General features: G+C 46.5%; 22 non-coding genes across 22 annotated transcripts; all 22 read right to left on the reverse strand.

The window, feature by feature from the left end:
* Window positions 1-522: 522 nt before the first annotated feature.
* Window positions 523-594, reverse strand: trnag-ucc (transfer RNA glycine (anticodon UCC)). The gene has a single exon. It is a non-coding gene; the product is annotated as a tRNA-Gly (tRNA).
* A 285-nt stretch (window positions 595-879) lies between these two features.
* Window positions 880-994, reverse strand: LOC127980285 (U5 spliceosomal RNA). The gene has a single exon (XR_008159317.1). It is a non-coding gene; the product is annotated as a U5 spliceosomal RNA (small nuclear RNA).
* A 1,366-nt stretch (window positions 995-2,360) lies between these two features.
* Window positions 2,361-2,432, reverse strand: trnag-ucc (transfer RNA glycine (anticodon UCC)). The gene has a single exon. It is a non-coding gene; the product is annotated as a tRNA-Gly (tRNA).
* Window positions 2,433-2,717: 285 nt separating this feature from the next.
* Window positions 2,718-2,832, reverse strand: LOC127980286 (U5 spliceosomal RNA). The gene has a single exon (XR_008159318.1). It is a non-coding gene; the product is annotated as a U5 spliceosomal RNA (small nuclear RNA).
* A 1,366-nt stretch (window positions 2,833-4,198) lies between these two features.
* trnag-ucc (transfer RNA glycine (anticodon UCC)) lies at window positions 4,199-4,270 on the reverse strand. Its single transcript has one exon. It is a non-coding gene; the product is annotated as a tRNA-Gly (tRNA).
* Window positions 4,271-4,555: 285 nt separating this feature from the next.
* LOC127980287 (U5 spliceosomal RNA) lies at window positions 4,556-4,670 on the reverse strand. Its single transcript, XR_008159319.1, has one exon. It is a non-coding gene; the product is annotated as a U5 spliceosomal RNA (small nuclear RNA).
* Window positions 4,671-6,036: 1,366 nt separating this feature from the next.
* On the reverse strand, window positions 6,037-6,108 carry trnag-ucc (transfer RNA glycine (anticodon UCC)). Its single transcript has one exon. It is a non-coding gene; the product is annotated as a tRNA-Gly (tRNA).
* Window positions 6,109-6,393: 285 nt separating this feature from the next.
* LOC127980288 (U5 spliceosomal RNA) lies at window positions 6,394-6,508 on the reverse strand. The gene has a single exon (XR_008159320.1). It is a non-coding gene; the product is annotated as a U5 spliceosomal RNA (small nuclear RNA).
* A 1,366-nt stretch (window positions 6,509-7,874) lies between these two features.
* On the reverse strand, window positions 7,875-7,946 carry trnag-ucc (transfer RNA glycine (anticodon UCC)). Its single transcript has one exon. It is a non-coding gene; the product is annotated as a tRNA-Gly (tRNA).
* A 285-nt stretch (window positions 7,947-8,231) lies between these two features.
* LOC127980289 (U5 spliceosomal RNA) lies at window positions 8,232-8,346 on the reverse strand. Its single transcript, XR_008159321.1, has one exon. It is a non-coding gene; the product is annotated as a U5 spliceosomal RNA (small nuclear RNA).
* A 1,366-nt stretch (window positions 8,347-9,712) lies between these two features.
* On the reverse strand, window positions 9,713-9,784 carry trnag-ucc (transfer RNA glycine (anticodon UCC)). The gene has a single exon. It is a non-coding gene; the product is annotated as a tRNA-Gly (tRNA).
* Window positions 9,785-10,069: 285 nt separating this feature from the next.
* On the reverse strand, window positions 10,070-10,184 carry LOC127980290 (U5 spliceosomal RNA). The gene has a single exon (XR_008159322.1). It is a non-coding gene; the product is annotated as a U5 spliceosomal RNA (small nuclear RNA).
* Window positions 10,185-11,549: 1,365 nt separating this feature from the next.
* On the reverse strand, window positions 11,550-11,621 carry trnag-ucc (transfer RNA glycine (anticodon UCC)). The gene has a single exon. It is a non-coding gene; the product is annotated as a tRNA-Gly (tRNA).
* A 285-nt stretch (window positions 11,622-11,906) lies between these two features.
* Window positions 11,907-12,021, reverse strand: LOC127980291 (U5 spliceosomal RNA). The gene has a single exon (XR_008159323.1). It is a non-coding gene; the product is annotated as a U5 spliceosomal RNA (small nuclear RNA).
* A 1,367-nt stretch (window positions 12,022-13,388) lies between these two features.
* Window positions 13,389-13,460, reverse strand: trnag-ucc (transfer RNA glycine (anticodon UCC)). Its single transcript has one exon. It is a non-coding gene; the product is annotated as a tRNA-Gly (tRNA).
* A 285-nt stretch (window positions 13,461-13,745) lies between these two features.
* LOC127980294 (U5 spliceosomal RNA) lies at window positions 13,746-13,860 on the reverse strand. The gene has a single exon (XR_008159325.1). It is a non-coding gene; the product is annotated as a U5 spliceosomal RNA (small nuclear RNA).
* Window positions 13,861-15,225: 1,365 nt separating this feature from the next.
* Window positions 15,226-15,297, reverse strand: trnag-ucc (transfer RNA glycine (anticodon UCC)). Its single transcript has one exon. It is a non-coding gene; the product is annotated as a tRNA-Gly (tRNA).
* A 285-nt stretch (window positions 15,298-15,582) lies between these two features.
* On the reverse strand, window positions 15,583-15,697 carry LOC127980295 (U5 spliceosomal RNA). The gene has a single exon (XR_008159326.1). It is a non-coding gene; the product is annotated as a U5 spliceosomal RNA (small nuclear RNA).
* Window positions 15,698-17,063: 1,366 nt separating this feature from the next.
* On the reverse strand, window positions 17,064-17,135 carry trnag-ucc (transfer RNA glycine (anticodon UCC)). The gene has a single exon. It is a non-coding gene; the product is annotated as a tRNA-Gly (tRNA).
* A 285-nt stretch (window positions 17,136-17,420) lies between these two features.
* Window positions 17,421-17,535, reverse strand: LOC127980296 (U5 spliceosomal RNA). The gene has a single exon (XR_008159327.1). It is a non-coding gene; the product is annotated as a U5 spliceosomal RNA (small nuclear RNA).
* A 1,366-nt stretch (window positions 17,536-18,901) lies between these two features.
* trnag-ucc (transfer RNA glycine (anticodon UCC)) lies at window positions 18,902-18,973 on the reverse strand. The gene has a single exon. It is a non-coding gene; the product is annotated as a tRNA-Gly (tRNA).
* Window positions 18,974-19,258: 285 nt separating this feature from the next.
* On the reverse strand, window positions 19,259-19,373 carry LOC127980297 (U5 spliceosomal RNA). Its single transcript, XR_008159328.1, has one exon. It is a non-coding gene; the product is annotated as a U5 spliceosomal RNA (small nuclear RNA).
* Window positions 19,374-20,415: the final 1,042 nt, after the last annotated feature.

Here is a 20,415-nt window from a genome sequence, read left to right on the forward strand (position 1 = left end):
ATTTAAAAAAAAAAAAAAAAAAAAAAAGAGTCCAAACAATGACCCCTGCTACGGGTAGTGTTCCAAGTGTTATGCGACTTCAGCTAATGATGGGTCCATCAGAAATTTTACGGTGCTAGGGCTGGGTCTGCGTCAGAAGAAGCCATGCATTGTTTAGTTATGTCAGTGCAGTGCCGTCGGTTGGGGGAGAAACGGCAGCATGCACGGCTCCTCGTTAGTATAGTGGACAGTATCAATAACGAAATGCCTTTAACTGTCATTTTGCTTTTTGACGCACTGTGTTCCTAATTAATATTGTTCAGTTGCATTGACACAATACTTTTTGTTTAAAGCGCAATTTAAAAAAAAAAAAAAAAAAAAAAAAGAGTCCAAACAATGACCCCTGCTACGGGTAGTGTTGCAAGTGTTATGCGACTTCAGCTAATGATGGGTCCATCCGATATTATTCCATCCAAAAGTTTTGGGTGGAGGCACAGGTCACAGAGGGAGTTCTGCTTCGACGTCAGCCCGAGCCAAAGGACATGCGTTGGCCGGGAATCGAACCCGGGTCAACTGCTTGGAAGGCAGCTATGCTCACCACTATACCACCAACGCAGTAGGCAGTCAGCAACTTGCGCCGTCACTAAGAAGGCTCGAAGTGCACGAGTCGCCGATAGGGCTAGAGGAGCAGATGAGATCTTTGTTTGGACCCGTCACTAAAGAGAGCCTTCAAGAATTTGCATCCCGTCACGTACAAGAAAACGCTGCCTTCCCATCCGGCTAAATAAACACGAAGTGGTCAAACGCAGAGAGTGCCCATTCAGACGATGACCAGTGGCAAGCCCTCTCGCAGCATGCTGGCGGACGGTCAAACTGATTCTGCTCTTGACATTTCGATGTAGCTCTGCAGTGAGCAGAGCACCCAAAAATACAGGTCACTCGCAAAAGTTCCCCTCCACGGAAATCTTTAGTAAAAGGCGAAAGATTTATGCGACAATGAAGAGAAACTCGAGCTGTGTCTCCAAACGCTCGGGCCTGTGCGCTGCCTCTGTTAAACTACTACGCTCGCCAAGGGTCATCAAGGGTGACAACGCCTGCCCACATGTGTTTCGTCAGCACCCCCCCCCCCCCACTCCAAAACGGAGGAGTAAAACTCAAAAAAGTCCCCTCGGCCCACCAATAACCAAAAGCCCAATCAAGGCAATCTCTTTCTCATGCCTCTATCTGAAAAGTTGGATAAAATCTTATATGAAAAAAAAGTCTTTTAAAGAAATCCCTTATTCCGAGGTCACCGTAGCCACCAGATTCAGTCTGTATCCGCTTCAGTCACCCGGATCCAGTCCGTATCCAGAGAAGATGGTGGATCAACACCTAGAAAGGACCTCTATGGCCCAGAAACACAGCGGAGACCGTGACAACTAGATGAGCCGCAGATACAAATCCCCTGTAAAGACCACCTGGACAAGACCACAGGAAACAGATGATTCTTCTGCACAGTCTGACATTCCTGCAGCCTGGAGCTGATCTACTGGTTTCGTCTGACAAGGGGAGAACTGTCTCCCCGACTGAGCCTGGTTTCTCACCGGGTTTTTTCTCCATCCTTTCACCGATCGAGTTTTGGTTTCTTGCCTCTGTCGCCTCTGGCAGGCGGAGCTTGGGACACTTCATGTACAGAGATATCGTTGACTTGATTGCAAATTATTGCACAGATACTATTTAAAACTGAACTTAGCTGAATGATGTCATCAAAGAGTTCAATAACGAAATGCCTTTAACTGTCATTTTGCTTTTTGACGCACTGTGTTCCTAATTAATGTTGTTCAGTTGCATTGACGCAATACTTTTTGTTTAAAGCGCAATTTAAAAAAAAAAAAAAAAAAAAAAAAGAGTCCAAACAATGACCCCTGCTACGGGTAGTGTTCCAAGTGTTATGCGACTTCAGCTAATGATGGGTCCATCAGAAATTTTACGGTGCTAGGGCTGGGTCTGCGTCAGAAGAAGCCATGCATTGTTTAGTTATGTCAGTGCAGTGCCGTCGGTTGGGGGAGAAACGGCAGCATGCACGGCTCCTCGTTAGTATAGTGGACAGTATCAATAACGAAATGCCTTTAACTGTCATTTTGCTTTTTGACGCACTGTGTTCCTAATTAATATTGTTCAGTTGCATTGACACAATACTTTTTGTTTAAAGCGCAATTAAAAAAAAAAAAAAAAAAAAAAAAAGAGTCCAAACAATGACCCCTGCTACGGGTAGTGTTGCAAGTGTTATGCGACTTCAGCTAATGATGGGTCCATCCGATATTATTCCATCCAAAAGTTTTGGGTGGAGGCACAGGTCACAGAGGGAGTTCTGCTTCGACGTCAGCCCGAGCCAAAGGACATGCGTTGGCCGGGAATCGAACCCGGGTCAACTGCTTGGAAGGCAGCTATGCTCACCACTATACCACCAACGCAGTAGGCAGTCAGCAACTTGCGCCGTCACTAAGAAGGCTCGAAGTGCACGAGTCGCCGATAGGGCTAGAGGAGCAGATGAGATCTTTGTTTGGACCCGTCACTAAAGAGAGCCTTCAAGAATTTGCATCCCGTCACGTACAAGAAAACGCTGCCTTCCCATCCGGCTAAATAAACACGAAGTGGTCAAACGCAGAGAGTGCCCATTCAGACGATGACCAGTGGCAAGCCCTCTCGCAGCATGCTGGCGGACGGTCAAACTGATTCTGCTCTTGACATTTCGATGTAGCTCTGCAGTGAGCAGAGCACCCAAAAATACAGGTCACTCGCAAAAGTTCCCCTCCACGGAAATCTTTAGTAAAAGGCGAAAGATTTATGCGACAATGAAGAGAAACTCGAGCTGTGTCTCCAAACGCTCGGGCCTGTGCGCTGCCTCTGTTAAACTACTACGCTCGCCAAGGGTCATCAAGGGTGACAACGCCTGCCCACATGTGTTTCGTCAGCACCCCCCCCCCCCCACTCCAAAACGGAGGAGTAAAACTCAAAAAAGTCCCCTCGGCCCACCAATAACCAAAAGCCCAATCAAGGCAATCTCTTTCTCATGCCTCTATCTGAAAAGTTGGATAAAATCTTATATGAAAAAAAAAGTCTTTTAAAGAAATCCCTTATTCCGAGGTCACCGTAGCCACCAGATCCAGTCTGTATCCGCTTCAGTCACCCGGATCCAGTCCGTATCCAGAGAAGATGGTGGATCAACACCTAGAAAGGACCTCTATGGCCCAGAAACACAGCGGAGACCGTGACAACTAGATGAGCCGCAGATACAAATCCCCTGTAAAGACCACCTGGACAAGACCACAGGAAACAGATGATTCTTCTGCACAGTCTGACATTCCTGCAGCCTGGAGCTGATCTACTGGTTTCGTCTGACAAGGGGAGAACTGTCTCCCCGACTGAGCCTGGTTTCTCACCGGGTTTTTTCTCCATCCTTTCACCGATCGAGTTTTGGTTTCTTGCCTCTGTCGCCTCTGGCAGGCGGAGCTTGGGACACTTCATGTACAGAGATATCGTTGACTTGATTGCAAATTATTGCACAGATACTATTTAAAACTGAACTTAGCTGAATGATGTCATCAAAGAGTTCAATAACGAAATGCCTTTAACTGTCATTTTGCTTTTTGACGCACTGTGTTCCTAATTAATGTTGTTCAGTTGCATTGACGCAATACTTTTTGTTTAAAGCGCAATTTAAAAAAAAAAAAAAAAAAAAAAAGAGTCCAAACAATGACCCCTGCTACGGGTAGTGTTCCAAGTGTTATGCGACTTCAGCTAATGATGGGTCCATCAGAAATTTTACGGTGCTAGGGCTGGGTCTGCGTCAGAAGAAGCCATGCATTGTTTAGTTATGTCAGTGCAGTGCCGTCGGTTGGGGGAGAAACGGCAGCATGCACGGCTCCTCGTTAGTATAGTGGACAGTATCAATAACGAAATGCCTTTAACTGTCATTTTGCTTTTTGACGCACTGTGTTCCTAATTAATATTGTTCAGTTGCATTGACACAATACTTTTTGTTTAAAGCGCAATTTAAAAAAAAAAAAAAAAAAAAAAAAGAGTCCAAACAATGACCCCTGCTACGGGTAGTGTTGCAAGTGTTATGCGACTTCAGCTAATGATGGGTCCATCCGATATTATTCCATCCAAAAGTTTTGGGTGGAGGCACAGGTCACAGAGGGAGTTCTGCTTCGACGTCAGCCCGAGCCAAAGGACATGCGTTGGCCGGGAATCGAACCCGGGTCAACTGCTTGGAAGGCAGCTATGCTCACCACTATACCACCAACGCAGTAGGCAGTCAGCAACTTGCGCCGTCACTAAGAAGGCTCGAAGTGCACGAGTCGCCGATAGGGCTAGAGGAGCAGATGAGATCTTTGTTTGGACCCGTCACTAAAGAGAGCCTTCAAGAATTTGCATCCCGTCACGTACAAGAAAACGCTGCCTTCCCATCCGGCTAAATAAACACGAAGTGGTCAAACGCAGAGAGTGCCCATTCAGACGATGACCAGTGGCAAGCCCTCTCGCAGCATGCTGGCGGACGGTCAAACTGATTCTGCTCTTGACATTTCGATGTAGCTCTGCAGTGAGCAGAGCACCCAAAAATACAGGTCACTCGCAAAAGTTCCCCTCCACGGAAATCTTTAGTAAAAGGCGAAAGATTTATGCGACAATGAAGAGAAACTCGAGCTGTGTCTCCAAACGCTCGGGCCTGTGCGCTGCCTCTGTTAAACTACTACGCTCGCCAAGGGTCATCAAGGGTGACAACGCCTGCCCACATGTGTTTCGTCAGCACCCCCCCCCCCCACTCCAAAACGGAGGAGTAAAACTCAAAAAAGTCCCCTCGGCCCACCAATAACCAAAAGCCCAATCAAGGCAATCTCTTTCTCATGCCTCTATCTGAAAAGTTGGATAAAATCTTATATGAAAAAAAAAGTCTTTTAAAGAAATCCCTTATTCCGAGGTCACCGTAGCCACCAGATCCAGTCTGTATCCGCTTCAGTCACCCGGATCCAGTCCGTATCCAGAGAAGATGGTGGATCAACACCTAGAAAGGACCTCTATGGCCCAGAAACACAGCGGAGACCGTGACAACTAGATGAGCCGCAGATACAAATCCCCTGTAAAGACCACCTGGACAAGACCACAGGAAACAGATGATTCTTCTGCACAGTCTGACATTCCTGCAGCCTGGAGCTGATCTACTGGTTTCGTCTGACAAGGGGAGAACTGTCTCCCCGACTGAGCCTGGTTTCTCACCGGGTTTTTTCTCCATCCTTTCACCGATCGAGTTTTGGTTTCTTGCCTCTGTCGCCTCTGGCAGGCGGAGCTTGGGACACTTCATGTACAGAGATATCGTTGACTTGATTGCAAATTATTGCACAGATACTATTTAAAACTGAACTTAGCTGAATGATGTCATCAAAGAGTTCAATAACGAAATGCCTTTAACTGTCATTTTGCTTTTTGACGCACTGTGTTCCTAATTAATGTTGTTCAGTTGCATTGACGCAATACTTTTTGTTTAAAGCGCAATTTAAAAAAAAAAAAAAAAAAAAAAAAGAGTCCAAACAATGACCCCTGCTACGGGTAGTGTTCCAAGTGTTATGCGACTTCAGCTAATGATGGGTCCATCAGAAATTTTACGGTGCTAGGGCTGGGTCTGCGTCAGAAGAAGCCATGCATTGTTTAGTTATGTCAGTGCAGTGCCGTCGGTTGGGGGAGAAACGGCAGCATGCACGGCTCCTCGTTAGTATAGTGGACAGTATCAATAACGAAATGCCTTTAACTGTCATTTTGCTTTTTGACGCACTGTGTTCCTAATTAATATTGTTCAGTTGCATTGACACAATACTTTTTGTTTAAAGCGCAATTAAAAAAAAAAAAAAAAAAAAAAAAAGAGTCCAAACAATGACCCCTGCTACGGGTAGTGTTGCAAGTGTTATGCGACTTCAGCTAATGATGGGTCCATCCGATATTATTCCATCCAAAAGTTTTGGGTGGAGGCACAGGTCACAGAGGGAGTTCTGCTTCGACGTCAGCCCGAGCCAAAGGACATGCGTTGGCCGGGAATCGAACCCGGGTCAACTGCTTGGAAGGCAGCTATGCTCACCACTATACCACCAACGCAGTAGGCAGTCAGCAACTTGCGCCGTCACTAAGAAGGCTCGAAGTGCACGAGTCGCCGATAGGGCTAGAGGAGCAGATGAGATCTTTGTTTGGACCCGTCACTAAAGAGAGCCTTCAAGAATTTGCATCCCGTCACGTACAAGAAAACGCTGCCTTCCCATCCGGCTAAATAAACACGAAGTGGTCAAACGCAGAGAGTGCCCATTCAGACGATGACCAGTGGCAAGCCCTCTCGCAGCATGCTGGCGGACGGTCAAACTGATTCTGCTCTTGACATTTCGATGTAGCTCTGCAGTGAGCAGAGCACCCAAAAATACAGGTCACTCGCAAAAGTTCCCCTCCACGGAAATCTTTAGTAAAAGGCGAAAGATTTATGCGACAATGAAGAGAAACTCGAGCTGTGTCTCCAAACGCTCGGGCCTGTGCGCTGCCTCTGTTAAACTACTACGCTCGCCAAGGGTCATCAAGGGTGACAACGCCTGCCCACATGTGTTTCGTCAGCACCCCCCCCCCCCCACTCCAAAACGGAGGAGTAAAACTCAAAAAAGTCCCCTCGGCCCACCAATAACCAAAAGCCCAATCAAGGCAATCTCTTTCTCATGCCTCTATCTGAAAAGTTGGATAAAATCTTATATGAAAAAAAAAGTCTTTTAAAGAAATCCCTTATTCCGAGGTCACCGTAGCCACCAGATCCAGTCTGTATCCGCTTCAGTCACCCGGATCCAGTCCGTATCCAGAGAAGATGGTGGATCAACACCTAGAAAGGACCTCTATGGCCCAGAAACACAGCGGAGACCGTGACAACTAGATGAGCCGCAGATACAAATCCCCTGTAAAGACCACCTGGACAAGACCACAGGAAACAGATGATTCTTCTGCACAGTCTGACATTCCTGCAGCCTGGAGCTGATCTACTGGTTTCGTCTGACAAGGGGAGAACTGTCTCCCCGACTGAGCCTGGTTTCTCACCGGGTTTTTTCTCCATCCTTTCACCGATCGAGTTTTGGTTTCTTGCCTCTGTCGCCTCTGGCAGGCGGAGCTTGGGACACTTCATGTACAGAGATATCGTTGACTTGATTGCAAATTATTGCACAGATACTATTTAAAACTGAACTTAGCTGAATGATGTCATCAAAGAGTTCAATAACGAAATGCCTTTAACTGTCATTTTGCTTTTTGACGCACTGTGTTCCTAATTAATGTTGTTCAGTTGCATTGACGCAATACTTTTTGTTTAAAGCGCAATTTAAAAAAAAAAAAAAAAAAAAAAAGAGTCCAAACAATGACCCCTGCTACGGGTAGTGTTCCAAGTGTTATGCGACTTCAGCTAATGATGGGTCCATCAGAAATTTTACGGTGCTAGGGCTGGGTCTGCGTCAGAAGAAGCCATGCATTGTTTAGTTATGTCAGTGCAGTGCCGTCGGTTGGGGGAGAAACGGCAGCATGCACGGCTCCTCGTTAGTATAGTGGACAGTATCAATAACGAAATGCCTTTAACTGTCATTTTGCTTTTTGACGCACTGTGTTCCTAATTAATATTGTTCAGTTGCATTGACACAATACTTTTTGTTTAAAGCGCAATTTAAAAAAAAAAAAAAAAAAAAAAAAGAGTCCAAACAATGACCCCTGCTACGGGTAGTGTTGCAAGTGTTATGCGACTTCAGCTAATGATGGGTCCATCCGATATTATTCCATCCAAAAGTTTTGGGTGGAGGCACAGGTCACAGAGGGAGTTCTGCTTCGACGTCAGCCCGAGCCAAAGGACATGCGTTGGCCGGGAATCGAACCCGGGTCAACTGCTTGGAAGGCAGCTATGCTCACCACTATACCACCAACGCAGTAGGCAGTCAGCAACTTGCGCCGTCACTAAGAAGGCTCGAAGTGCACGAGTCGCCGATAGGGCTAGAGGAGCAGATGAGATCTTTGTTTGGACCCGTCACTAAAGAGAGCCTTCAAGAATTTGCATCCCGTCACGTACAAGAAAACGCTGCCTTCCCATCCGGCTAAATAAACACGAAGTGGTCAAACGCAGAGAGTGCCCATTCAGACGGTGACCAGTGGCAAGCCCTCTCGCAGCATGCTGGCGGACGGTCAAACTGATTCTGCTCTTGACATTTCGATGTAGCTCTGCAGTGAGCAGAGCACCCAAAAATACAGGTCACTCGCAAAAGTTCCCCTCCACGGAAATCTTTAGTAAAAGGCGAAAGATTTATGCGACAATGAAGAGAAACTCGAGCTGTGTCTCCAAACGCTCGGGCCTGTGCGCTGCCTCTGTTAAACTACTACGCTCGCCAAGGGTCATCAAGGGTGACAACGCCTGCCCACATGTGTTTCGTCAGCACCCCCCCCCCCCACTCCAAAACGGAGGAGTAAAACTCAAAAAAGTCCCCTCGGCCCACCAATAACCAAAAGCCCAATCAAGGCAATCTCTTTCTCATGCCTCTATCTGAAAAGTTGGATAAAATCTTATATGAAAAAAAAAGTCTTTTAAAGAAATCCCTTATTCCGAGGTCACCGTAGCCACCAGATCCAGTCTGTATCCGCTTCAGTCACCCGGATCCAGTCCGTATCCAGAGAAGATGGTGGATCAACACCTAGAAAGGACCTCTATGGCCCAGAAACACAGCGGAGACCGTGACAACTAGATGAGCCGCAGATACAAATCCCCTGTAAAGACCACCTGGACAAGACCACAGGAAACAGATGATTCTTCTGCACAGTCTGACATTCCTGCAGCCTGGAGCTGATCTACTGGTTTCGTCTGACAAGGGGAGAACTGTCTCCCCGACTGAGCCTGGTTTCTCACCGGGTTTTTTCTCCATCCTTTCACCGATCGAGTTTTGGTTTCTTGCCTCTGTCGCCTCTGGCAGGCGGAGCTTGGGACACTTCATGTACAGAGATATCGTTGACTTGATTGCAAATTATTGCACAGATACTATTTAAAACTGAACTTAGCTGAATGATGTCATCAAAGAGTTCAATAACGAAATGCCTTTAACTGTCATTTTGCTTTTTGACGCACTGTGTTCCTAATTAATGTTGTTCAGTTGCATTGACGCAATACTTTTTGTTTAAAGCGCAATTTAAAAAAAAAAAAAAAAAAAAAAAAGAGTCCAAACAATGACCCCTGCTACGGGTAGTGTTCCAAGTGTTATGCGACTTCAGCTAATGATGGGTCCATCAGAAATTTTACGGTGCTAGGGCTGGGTCTGCGTCAGAAGAAGCCATGCATTGTTTAGTTATGTCAGTGCAGTGCCGTCGGTTGGGGGAGAAACGGCAGCATGCACGGCTCCTCGTTAGTATAGTGGACAGTATCAATAACGAAATGCCTTTAACTGTCATTTTGCTTTTTGACGCACTGTGTTCCTAATTAATATTGTTCAGTTGCATTGACACAATACTTTTTGTTTAAAGCGCAATTAAAAAAAAAAAAAAAAAAAAAAAAAGAGTCCAAACAATGACCCCTGCTACGGGTAGTGTTGCAAGTGTTATGCGACTTCAGCTAATGATGGGTCCATCCGATATTATTCCATCCAAAAGTTTTGGGTGGAGGCACAGGTCACAGAGGGAGTTCTGCTTCGACGTCAGCCCGAGCCAAAGGACATGCGTTGGCCGGGAATCGAACCCGGGTCAACTGCTTGGAAGGCAGCTATGCTCACCACTATACCACCAACGCAGTAGGCAGTCAGCAACTTGCGCCGTCACTAAGAAGGCTCGAAGTGCACGAGTCGCCGATAGGGCTAGAGGAGCAGATGAGATCTTTGTTTGGACCCGTCACTAAAGAGAGCCTTCAAGAATTTGCATCCCGTCACGTACAAGAAAACGCTGCCTTCCCATCCGGCTAAATAAACACGAAGTGGTCAAACGCAGAGAGTGCCCATTCAGACGATGACCAGTGGCAAGCCCTCTCGCAGCATGCTGGCGGACGGTCAAACTGATTCTGCTCTTGACATTTCGATGTAGCTCTGCAGTGAGCAGAGCACCCAAAAATACAGGTCACTCGCAAAAGTTCCCCTCCACGGAAATCTTTAGTAAAAGGCGAAAGATTTATGCGACAATGAAGAGAAACTCGAGCTGTGTCTCCAAACGCTCGGGCCTGTGCGCTGCCTCTGTTAAACTACTACGCTCGCCAAGGGTCATCAAGGGTGACAACGCCTGCCCACATGTGTTTCGTCAGCACCCCCCCCCCCCACTCCAAAACGGAGGAGTAAAACTCAAAAAAGTCCCCTCGGCCCACCAATAACCAAAAGCCCAATCAAGGCAATCTCTTTCTCATGCCTCTATCTGAAAAGTTGGATAAAATCTTATATGAAAAAAAAAGTCTTTTAAAGAAATCCCTTATTCCGAGGTCACCGTAGCCACCAGATCCAGTCTGTATCCGCTTCAGTCACCCGGATCCAGTCCGTATCCAGAGAAGATGGTGGATCAACACCTAGAAAGGACCTCTATGGCCCAGAAACACAGCGGAGACCGTGACAACTAGATGAGCCGCAGATACAAATCCCCTGTAAAGACCACCTGGACAAGACCACAGGAAACAGATGATTCTTCTGCACAGTCTGACATTCCTGCAGCCTGGAGCTGATCTACTGGTTTCGTCTGACAAGGGGAGAACTGTCTCCCCGACTGAGCCTGGTTTCTCACCGGGTTTTTTCTCCATCCTTTCACCGATCGAGTTTTGGTTTCTTGCCTCTGTCGCCTCTGGCAGGCGGAGCTTGGGACACTTCATGTACAGAGATATCGTTGACTTGATTGCAAATTATTGCACAGATACTATTTAAAACTGAACTTAGCTGAATGATGTCATCAAAGAGTTCAATAACGAAATGCCTTTAACTGTCATTTTGCTTTTTGACGCACTGTGTTCCTAATTAATGTTGTTCAGTTGCATTGACGCAATACTTTTTGTTTAAAGCGCAATTTAAAAAAAAAAAAAAAAAAAAAAAGAGTCCAAACAATGACCCCTGCTACGGGTAGTGTTCCAAGTGTTATGCGACTTCAGCTAATGATGGGTCCATCAGAAATTTTACGGTGCTAGGGCTGGGTCTGCGTCAGAAGAAGCCATGCATTGTTTAGTTATGTCAGTGCAGTGCCGTCGGTTGGGGGAGAAACGGCAGCATGCACGGCTCCTCGTTAGTATAGTGGACAGTATCAATAACGAAATGCCTTTAACTGTCATTTTGCTTTTTGACGCACTGTGTTCCTAATTAATATTGTTCAGTTGCATTGACACAATACTTTTTGTTTAAAGCGCAATTTAAAAAAAAAAAAAAAAAAAAAAAAGAGTCCAAACAATGACCCCTGCTACGGGTAGTGTTGCAAGTGTTATGCGACTTCAGCTAATGATGGGTCCATCCGATATTATTCCATCCAAAAGTTTTGGGTGGAGGCACAGGTCACAGAGGGAGTTCTGCTTCGACGTCAGCCCGAGCCAAAGGACATGCGTTGGCCGGGAATCGAACCCGGGTCAACTGCTTGGAAGGCAGCTATGCTCACCACTATACCACCAACGCAGTAGGCAGTCAGCAACTTGCGCCGTCACTAAGAAGGCTCGAAGTGCACGAGTCGCCGATAGGGCTAGAGGAGCAGATGAGATCTTTGTTTGGACCCGTCACTAAAGAGAGCCTTCAAGAATTTGCATCCCGTCACGTACAAGAAAACGCTGCCTTCCCATCCGGCTAAATAAACACGAAGTGGTCAAACGCAGAGAGTGCCCATTCAGACGATGACCAGTGGCAAGCCCTCTCGCAGCATGCTGGCGGACGGTCAAACTGATTCTGCTCTTGACATTTCGATGTAGCTCTGCAGTGAGCAGAGCACCCAAAAATACAGGTCACTCGCAAAAGTTCCCCTCCACGGAAATCTTTAGTAAAAGGCGAAAGATTTATGCGACAATGAAGAGAAACTCGAGCTGTGTCTCCAAACGCTCGGGCCTGTGCGCTGCCTCTGTTAAACTACTACGCTCGCCAAGGGTCATCAAGGGTGACAACGCCTGCCCACATGTGTTTCGTCAGCACCCCCCCCCCCCCACTCCAAAACGGAGGAGTAAAACTCAAAAAAGTCCCCTCGGCCCACCAATAACCAAAAGCCCAATCAAGGCAATCTCTTTCTCATGCCTCTATCTGAAAAGTTGGATAAAATCTTATATGAAAAAAAAAGTCTTTTAAAGAAATCCCTTATTCCGAGGTCACCGTAGCCACCAGATTCAGTCTGTATCCGCTTCAGTCACCCGGATCCAGTCCGTATCCAGAGAAGATGGTGGATCAACACCTAGAAAGGACCTCTATGGCCCAGAAACACAGCGGAGACCGTGACAACTAGATGAGCCGCAGATACAAATCCCCTGTAAAGACCACCTGGACAAGACCACAGGAAACAGATGATTCTTCTGCACAGTCTGACATTCCTGCAGCCTGGAGCTGATCTACTGGTTTCGTCTGACAAGGGGAGAACTGTCTCCCCGACTGAGCCTGGTTTCTCACCGGGTTTTTTCTCCATCCTTTCACCGATCGAGTTTTGGTTTCTTGCCTCTGTCGCCTCTGGCAGGCGGAGCTTGGGACACTTCATGTACAGAGATATCGTTGACTTGATTGCAAATTATTGCACAGATACTATTTAAAACTGAACTTAGCTGAATGATGTCATCAAAGAGTTCAATAACGAAATGCCTTTAACTGTCATTTTGCTTTTTGACGCACTGTGTTCCTAATTAATGTTGTTCAGTTGCATTGACGCAATACTTTTTGTTTAAAGCGCAATTTAAAAAAAAAAAAAAAAAAAAAAAAGAGTCCAAACAATGACCCCTGCTACGGGTAGTGTTCCAAGTGTTATGCGACTTCAGCTAATGATGGGTCCATCAGAAATTTTACGGTGCTAGGGCTGGGTCTGCGTCAGAAGAAGCCATGCATTGTTTAGTTATGTCAGTGCAGTGCCGTCGGTTGGGGGAGAAACGGCAGCATGCACGGCTCCTCGTTAGTATAGTGGACAGTATCAATAACGAAATGCCTTTAACTGTCATTTTGCTTTTTGACGCACTGTGTTCCTAATTAATATTGTTCAGTTGCATTGACACAATACTTTTTGTTTAAAGCGCAATTAAAAAAAAAAAAAAAAAAAAAAAAAGAGTCCAAACAATGACCCCTGCTACGGGTAGTGTTGCAAGTGTTATGCGACTTCAGCTAATGATGGGTCCATCCGATATTATTCCATCCAAAAGTTTTGGGTGGAGGCACAGGTCACAGAGGGAGTTCTGCTTCGACGTCAGCCCGAGCCAAAGGACATGCGTTGGCCGGGAATCGAACCCGGGTCAACTGCTTGGAAGGCAGCTATGCTCACCACTATACCACCAACGCAGTAGGCAGTCAGCAACTTGCGCCGTCACTAAGAAGGCTCGAAGTGCACGAGTCGCCGATAGGGCTAGAGGAGCAGATGAGATCTTTGTTTGGACCCGTCACTAAAGAGAGCCTTCAAGAATTTGCATCCCGTCACGTACAAGAAAACGCTGCCTTCCCATCCGGCTAAATAAACACGAAGTGGTCAAACGCAGAGAGTGCCCATTCAGACGATGACCAGTGGCAAGCCCTCTCGCAGCATGCTGGCGGACGGTCAAACTGATTCTGCTCTTGACATTTCGATGTAGCTCTGCAGTGAGCAGAGCACCCAAAAATACAGGTCACTCGCAAAAGTTCCCCTCCACGGAAATCTTTAGTAAAAGGCGAAAGATTTATGCGACAATGAAGAGAAACTCGAGCTGTGTCTCCAAACGCTCGGGCCTGTGCGCTGCCTCTGTTAAACTACTACGCTCGCCAAGGGTCATCAAGGGTGACAACGCCTGCCCACATGTGTTTCGTCAGCACCCCCCCCCCCCACTCCAAAACGGAGGAGTAAAACTCAAAAAAGTCCCCTCGGCCCACCAATAACCAAAAGCCCAATCAAGGCAATCTCTTTCTCATGCCTCTATCTGAAAAGTTGGATAAAATCTTATATGAAAAAAAAAGTCTTTTAAAGAAATCCCTTATTCCGAGGTCACCGTAGCCACCAGATCCAGTCTGTATCCGCTTCAGTCACCCGGATCCAGTCCGTATCCAGAGAAGATGGTGGATCAACACCTAGAAAGGACCTCTATGGCCCAGAAACACAGCGGAGACCGTGACAACTAGATGAGCCGCAGATACAAATCCCCTGTAAAGACCACCTGGACAAGACCACAGGAAACAGATGATTCTTCTGCACAGTCTGACATTCCTGCAGCCTGGAGCTGATCTACTGGTTTCGTCTGACAAGGGGAGAACTGTCTCCCCGACTGAGCCTGGTTTCTCACCGGGTTTTTTCTCCATCCTTTCACCGATCGAGTTTTGGTTTCTTGCCTCTGTCGCCTCTGGCAGGCGGAGCTTGGGACACTTCATGTACAGAGATATCGTTGACTTGATTGCAAATTATTGCACAGATACTATTTAAAACTGAACTTAGCTGAATGATGTCATCAAAGAGTTCAATAACGAAATGCCTTTAACTGTCATTTTGCTTTTTGACGCACTGTGTTCCTAATTAATGTTGTTCAGTTGCATTGACGCAATACTTTTTGTTTAAAGCGCAATTTAAAAAAAAAAAAAAAAAAAAAAAGAGTCCAAACAATGACCCCTGCTACGGGTAGTGTTCCAAGTGTTATGCGACTTCAGCTAATGATGGGTCCATCAGAAATTTTACGGTGCTAGGGCTGGGTCTGCGTCAGAAGAAGCCATGCATTGTTTAGTTATGTCAGTGCAGTGCCGTCGGTTGGGGGAGAAACGGCAGCATGCACGGCTCCTCGTTAGTATAGTGGACAGTATCAATAACGAAATGCCTTTAACTGTCATTTTGCTTTTTGACGCACTGTGTTCCTAATTAATATTGTTCAGTTGCATTGACACAATACTTTTTGTTTAAAGCGCAATTTAAAAAAAAAAAAAAAAAAAAAAAAGAGTCCAAACAATGACCCCTGCTACGGGTAGTGTTGCAAGTGTTATGCGACTTCAGCTAATGATGGGTCCATCCGATATTATTCCATCCAAAAGTTTTGGGTGGAGGCACAGGTCACAGAGGGAGTTCTGCTTCGACGTCAGCCCGAGCCAAAGGACATGCGTTGGCCGGGAATCGAACCCGGGTCAACTGCTTGGAAGGCAGCTATGCTCACCACTATACCACCAACGCAGTAGGCAGTCAGCAACTTGCGCCGTCACTAAGAAGGCTCGAAGTGCACGAGTCGCCGATAGGGCTAGAGGAGCAGATGAGATCTTTGTTTGGACCCGTCACTAAAGAGAGCCTTCAAGAATTTGCATCCCGTCACGTACAAGAAAACGCTGCCTTCCCATCCGGCTAAATAAACACGAAGTGGTCAAACGCAGAGAGTGCCCATTCAGACGATGACCAGTGGCAAGCCCTCTCGCAGCATGCTGGCGGACGGTCAAACTGATTCTGCTCTTGACATTTCGATGTAGCTCTGCAGTGAGCAGAGCACCCAAAAATACAGGTCACTCGCAAAAGTTCCCCTCCACGGAAATCTTTAGTAAAAGGCGAAAGATTTATGCGACAATGAAGAGAAACTCGAGCTGTGTCTCCAAACGCTCGGGCCTGTGCGCTGCCTCTGTTAAACTACTACGCTCGCCAAGGGTCATCAAGGGTGACAACGCCTGCCCACATGTGTTTCGTCAGCACCCCCCCCCCCCACTCCAAAACGGAGGAGTAAAACTCAAAAAAGTCCCCTCGGCCCACCAATAACCAAAAGCCCAATCAAGGCAATCTCTTTCTCATGCCTCTATCTGAAAAGTTGGATAAAATCTTATATGAAAAAAAAAGTCTTTTAAAGAAATCCCTTATTCCGAGGTCACCGTAGCCACCAGATCCAGTCTGTATCCGCTTCAGTCACCCGGATCCAGTCCGTATCCAGAGAAGATGGTGGATCAACACCTAGAAAGGACCTCTATGGCCCAGAAACACAGCGGAGACCGTGACAACTAGATGAGCCGCAGATACAAATCCCCTGTAAAGACCACCTGGACAAGACCACAGGAAACAGATGATTCTTCTGCACAGTCTGACATTCCTGCAGCCTGGAGCTGATCTACTGGTTTCGTCTGACAAGGGGAGAACTGTCTCCCCGACTGAGCCTGGTTTCTCACCGGGTTTTTTCTCCATCCTTTCACCGATCGAGTTTTGGTTTCTTGCCTCTGTCGCCTCTGGCAGGCGGAGCTTGGGACACTTCATGTACAGAGATATCGTTGACTTGATTGCAAATTATTGCACAGATACTATTTAAAACTGAACTTAGCTGAATGATGTCATCAAAGAGTTCAATAACGAAATGCCTTTAACTGTCATTTTGCTTTTTGACGCACTGTGTTCCTAATTAATGTTGTTCAGTTGCATTGACGCAATACTTTTTGTTTAAAGCGCAATTTAAAAAAAAAAAAAAAAAAAAAAAAGAGTCCAAACAATGACCCCTGCTACGGGTAGTGTTCCAAGTGTTATGCGACTTCAGCTAATGATGGGTCCATCAGAAATTTTACGGTGCTAGGGCTGGGTCTGCGTCAGAAGAAGCCATGCATTGTTTAGTTATGTCAGTGCAGTGCCGTCGGTTGGGGGAGAAACGGCAGCATGCACGGCTCCTCGTTAGTATAGTGGACAGTATCAATAACGAAATGCCTTTAACTGTCATTTTGCTTTTTGACGCACTGTGTTCCTAATTAATATTGTTCAGTTGCATTGACACAATACTTTTTGTTTAAAGCGCAATTAAAAAAAAAAAAAAAAAAAAAAAAAGAGTCCAAACAATGACCCCTGCTACGGGTAGTGTTGCAAGTGTTATGCGACTTCAGCTAATGATGGGTCCATCCGATATTATTCCATCCAAAAGTTTTGGGTGGAGGCACAGGTCACAGAGGGAGTTCTGCTTCGACGTCAGCCCGAGCCAAAGGACATGCGTTGGCCGGGAATCGAACCCGGGTCAACTGCTTGGAAGGCAGCTATGCTCACCACTATACCACCAACGCAGTAGGCAGTCAGCAACTTGCGCCGTCACTAAGAAGGCTCGAAGTGCACGAGTCGCCGATAGGGCTAGAGGAGCAGATGAGATCTTTGTTTGGACCCGTCACTAAAGAGAGCCTTCAAGAATTTGCATCCCGTCACGTACAAGAAAACGCTGCCTTCCCATCCGGCTAAATAAACACGAAGTGGTCAAACGCAGAGAGTGCCCATTCAGACGATGACCAGTGGCAAGCCCTCTCGCAGCATGCTGGCGGACGGTCAAACTGATTCTGCTCTTGACATTTCGATGTAGCTCTGCAGTGAGCAGAGCACCCAAAAATACAGGTCACTCGCAAAAGTTCCCCTCCACGGAAATCTTTAGTAAAAGGCGAAAGATTTATGCGACAATGAAGAGAAACTCGAGCTGTGTCTCCAAACGCTCGGGCCTGTGCGCTGCCTCTGTTAAACTACTACGCTCGCCAAGGGTCATCAAGGGTGACAACGCCTGCCCACATGTGTTTCGTCAGCACCCCCCCCCCCCCACTCCAAAACGGAGGAGTAAAACTCAAAAAAGTCCCCTCGGCCCACCAATAACCAAAAGCCCAATCAAGGCAATCTCTTTCTCATGCCTCTATCTGAAAAGTTGGATAAAATCTTATATGAAAAAAAAAGTCTTTTAAAGAAATCCCTTATTCCGAGGTCACCGTAGCCACCAGATCCAGTCTGTATCCGCTTCAGTCACCCGGATCCAGTCCGTATCCAGAGAAGATGGTGGATCAACACCTAGAAAGGACCTCTATGGCCCAGAAACACAGCGGAGACCGTGACAACTAGATGAGCCGCAGATACAAATCCCCTGTAAAGACCACCTGGACAAGACCACAGGAAACAGATGATTCTTCTGCACAGTCTGACATTCCTGCAGCCTGGAGCTGATCTACTGGTTTCGTCTGACAAGGGGAGAACTGTCTCCCCGACTGAGCCTGGTTTCTCACCGGGTTTTTTCTCCATCCTTTCACCGATCGAGTTTTGGTTTCTTGCCTCTGTCGCCTCTGGCAGGCGGAGCTTGGGACACTTCATGTACAGAGATATCGTTGACTTGATTGCAAATTATTGCACAGATACTATTTAAAACTGAACTTAGCTGAATGATGTCATCAAAGAGTTCAATAACGAAATGCCTTTAACTGTCATTTTGCTTTTTGACGCACTGTGTTCCTAATTAATGTTGTTCAGTTGCATTGACGCAATACTTTTTGTTTAAAGCGCAATTTAAAAAAAAAAAAAAAAAAAAAAAGAGTCCAAACAATGACCCCTGCTACGGGTAGTGTTCCAAGTGTTATGCGACTTCAGCTAATGATGGGTCCATCAGAAATTTTACGGTGCTAGGGCTGGGTCTGCGTCAGAAGAAGCCATGCATTGTTTAGTTATGTCAGTGCAGTGCCGTCGGTTGGGGGAGAAACGGCAGCATGCACGGCTCCTCGTTAGTATAGTGGACAGTATCAATAACGAAATGCCTTTAACTGTCATTTTGCTTTTTGACGCACTGTGTTCCTAATTAATATTGTTCAGTTGCATTGACACAATACTTTTTGTTTAAAGCGCAATTTAAAAAAAAAAAAAAAAAAAAAAAAGAGTCCAAACAATGACCCCTGCTACGGGTAGTGTTGCAAGTGTTATGCGACTTCAGCTAATGATGGGTCCATCCGATATTATTCCATCCAAAAGTTTTGGGTGGAGGCACAGGTCACAGAGGGAGTTCTGCTTCGACGTCAGCCCGAGCCAAAGGACATGCGTTGGCCGGGAATCGAACCCGGGTCAACTGCTTGGAAGGCAGCTATGCTCACCACTATACCACCAACGCAGTAGGCAGTCAGCAACTTGCGCCGTCACTAAGAAGGCTCGAAGTGCACGAGTCGCCGATAGGGCTAGAGGAGCAGATGAGATCTTTGTTTGGACCCGTCACTAAAGAGAGCCTTCAAGAATTTGCATCCCGTCACGTACAAGAAAACGCTGCCTTCCCATCCGGCTAAATAAACACGAAGTGGTCAAACGCAGAGAGTGCCCATTCAGACGGTGACCAGTGGCAAGCCCTCTCGCAGCATGCTGGCGGACGGTCAAACTGATTCTGCTCTTGACATTTCGATGTAGCTCTGCAGTGAGCAGAGCACCCAAAAATACAGGTCACTCGCAAAAGTTCCCCTCCACGGAAATCTTTAGTAAAAGGCGAAAGATTTATGCGACAATGAAGAGAAACTCGAGCTGTGTCTCCAAACGCTCGGGCCTGTGCGCTGCCTCTGTTAAACTACTACGCTCGCCAAGGGTCATCAAGGGTGACAACGCCTGCCCACATGTGTTTCGTCAGCACCCCCCCCCCCCACTCCAAAACGGAGGAGTAAAACTCAAAAAAGTCCCCTCGGCCCACCAATAACCAAAAGCCCAATCAAGGCAATCTCTTTCTCATGCCTCTATCTGAAAAGTTGGATAAAATCTTATATGAAAAAAAAAGTCTTTTAAAGAAATCCCTTATTCCGAGGTCACCGTAGCCACCAGATCCAGTCTGTATCCGCTTCAGTCACCCGGATCCAGTCCGTATCCAGAGAAGATGGTGGATCAACACCTAGAAAGGACCTCTATGGCCCAGAAACACAGCGGAGACCGTGACAACTAGATGAGCCGCAGATACAAATCCCCTGTAAAGACCACCTGGACAAGACCACAGGAAACAGATGATTCTTCTGCACAGTCTGACATTCCTGCAGCCTGGAGCTGATCTACTGGTTTCGTCTGACAAGGGGAGAACTGTCTCCCCGACTGAGCCTGGTTTCTCACCGGGTTTTTTCTCCATCCTTTCACCGATCGAGTTTTGGTTTCTTGCCTCTGTCGCCTCTGGCAGGCGGAGCTTGGGACACTTCATGTACAGAGATATCGTTGACTTGATTGCAAATTATTGCACAGATACTATTTAAAACTGAACTTAGCTGAATGATGTCATCAAAGAGTTCAATAACGAAATGCCTTTAACTGTCATTTTGCTTTTTGACGCACTGTGTTCCTAATTAATGTTGTTCAGTTGCATTGACGCAATACTTTTTGTTTAAAGCGCAATTTAAAAAAAAAAAAAAAAAAAAAAAAGAGTCCAAACAATGACCCCTGCTACGGGTAGTGTTCCAAGTGTTATGCGACTTCAGCTAATGATGGGTCCATCAGAAATTTTACGGTGCTAGGGCTGGGTCTGCGTCAGAAGAAGCCATGCATTGTTTAGTTATGTCAGTGCAGTGCCGTCGGTTGGGGGAGAAACGGCAG

The sequence above is a fragment of the Carassius gibelio genome, chromosome B19, assembly GCF_023724105.1.
Source record: "Carassius gibelio isolate Cgi1373 ecotype wild population from Czech Republic chromosome B19, carGib1.2-hapl.c, whole genome shotgun sequence".
Lineage (NCBI taxonomy): Eukaryota > Metazoa > Chordata > Actinopteri > Cypriniformes > Cyprinidae > Carassius > Carassius gibelio.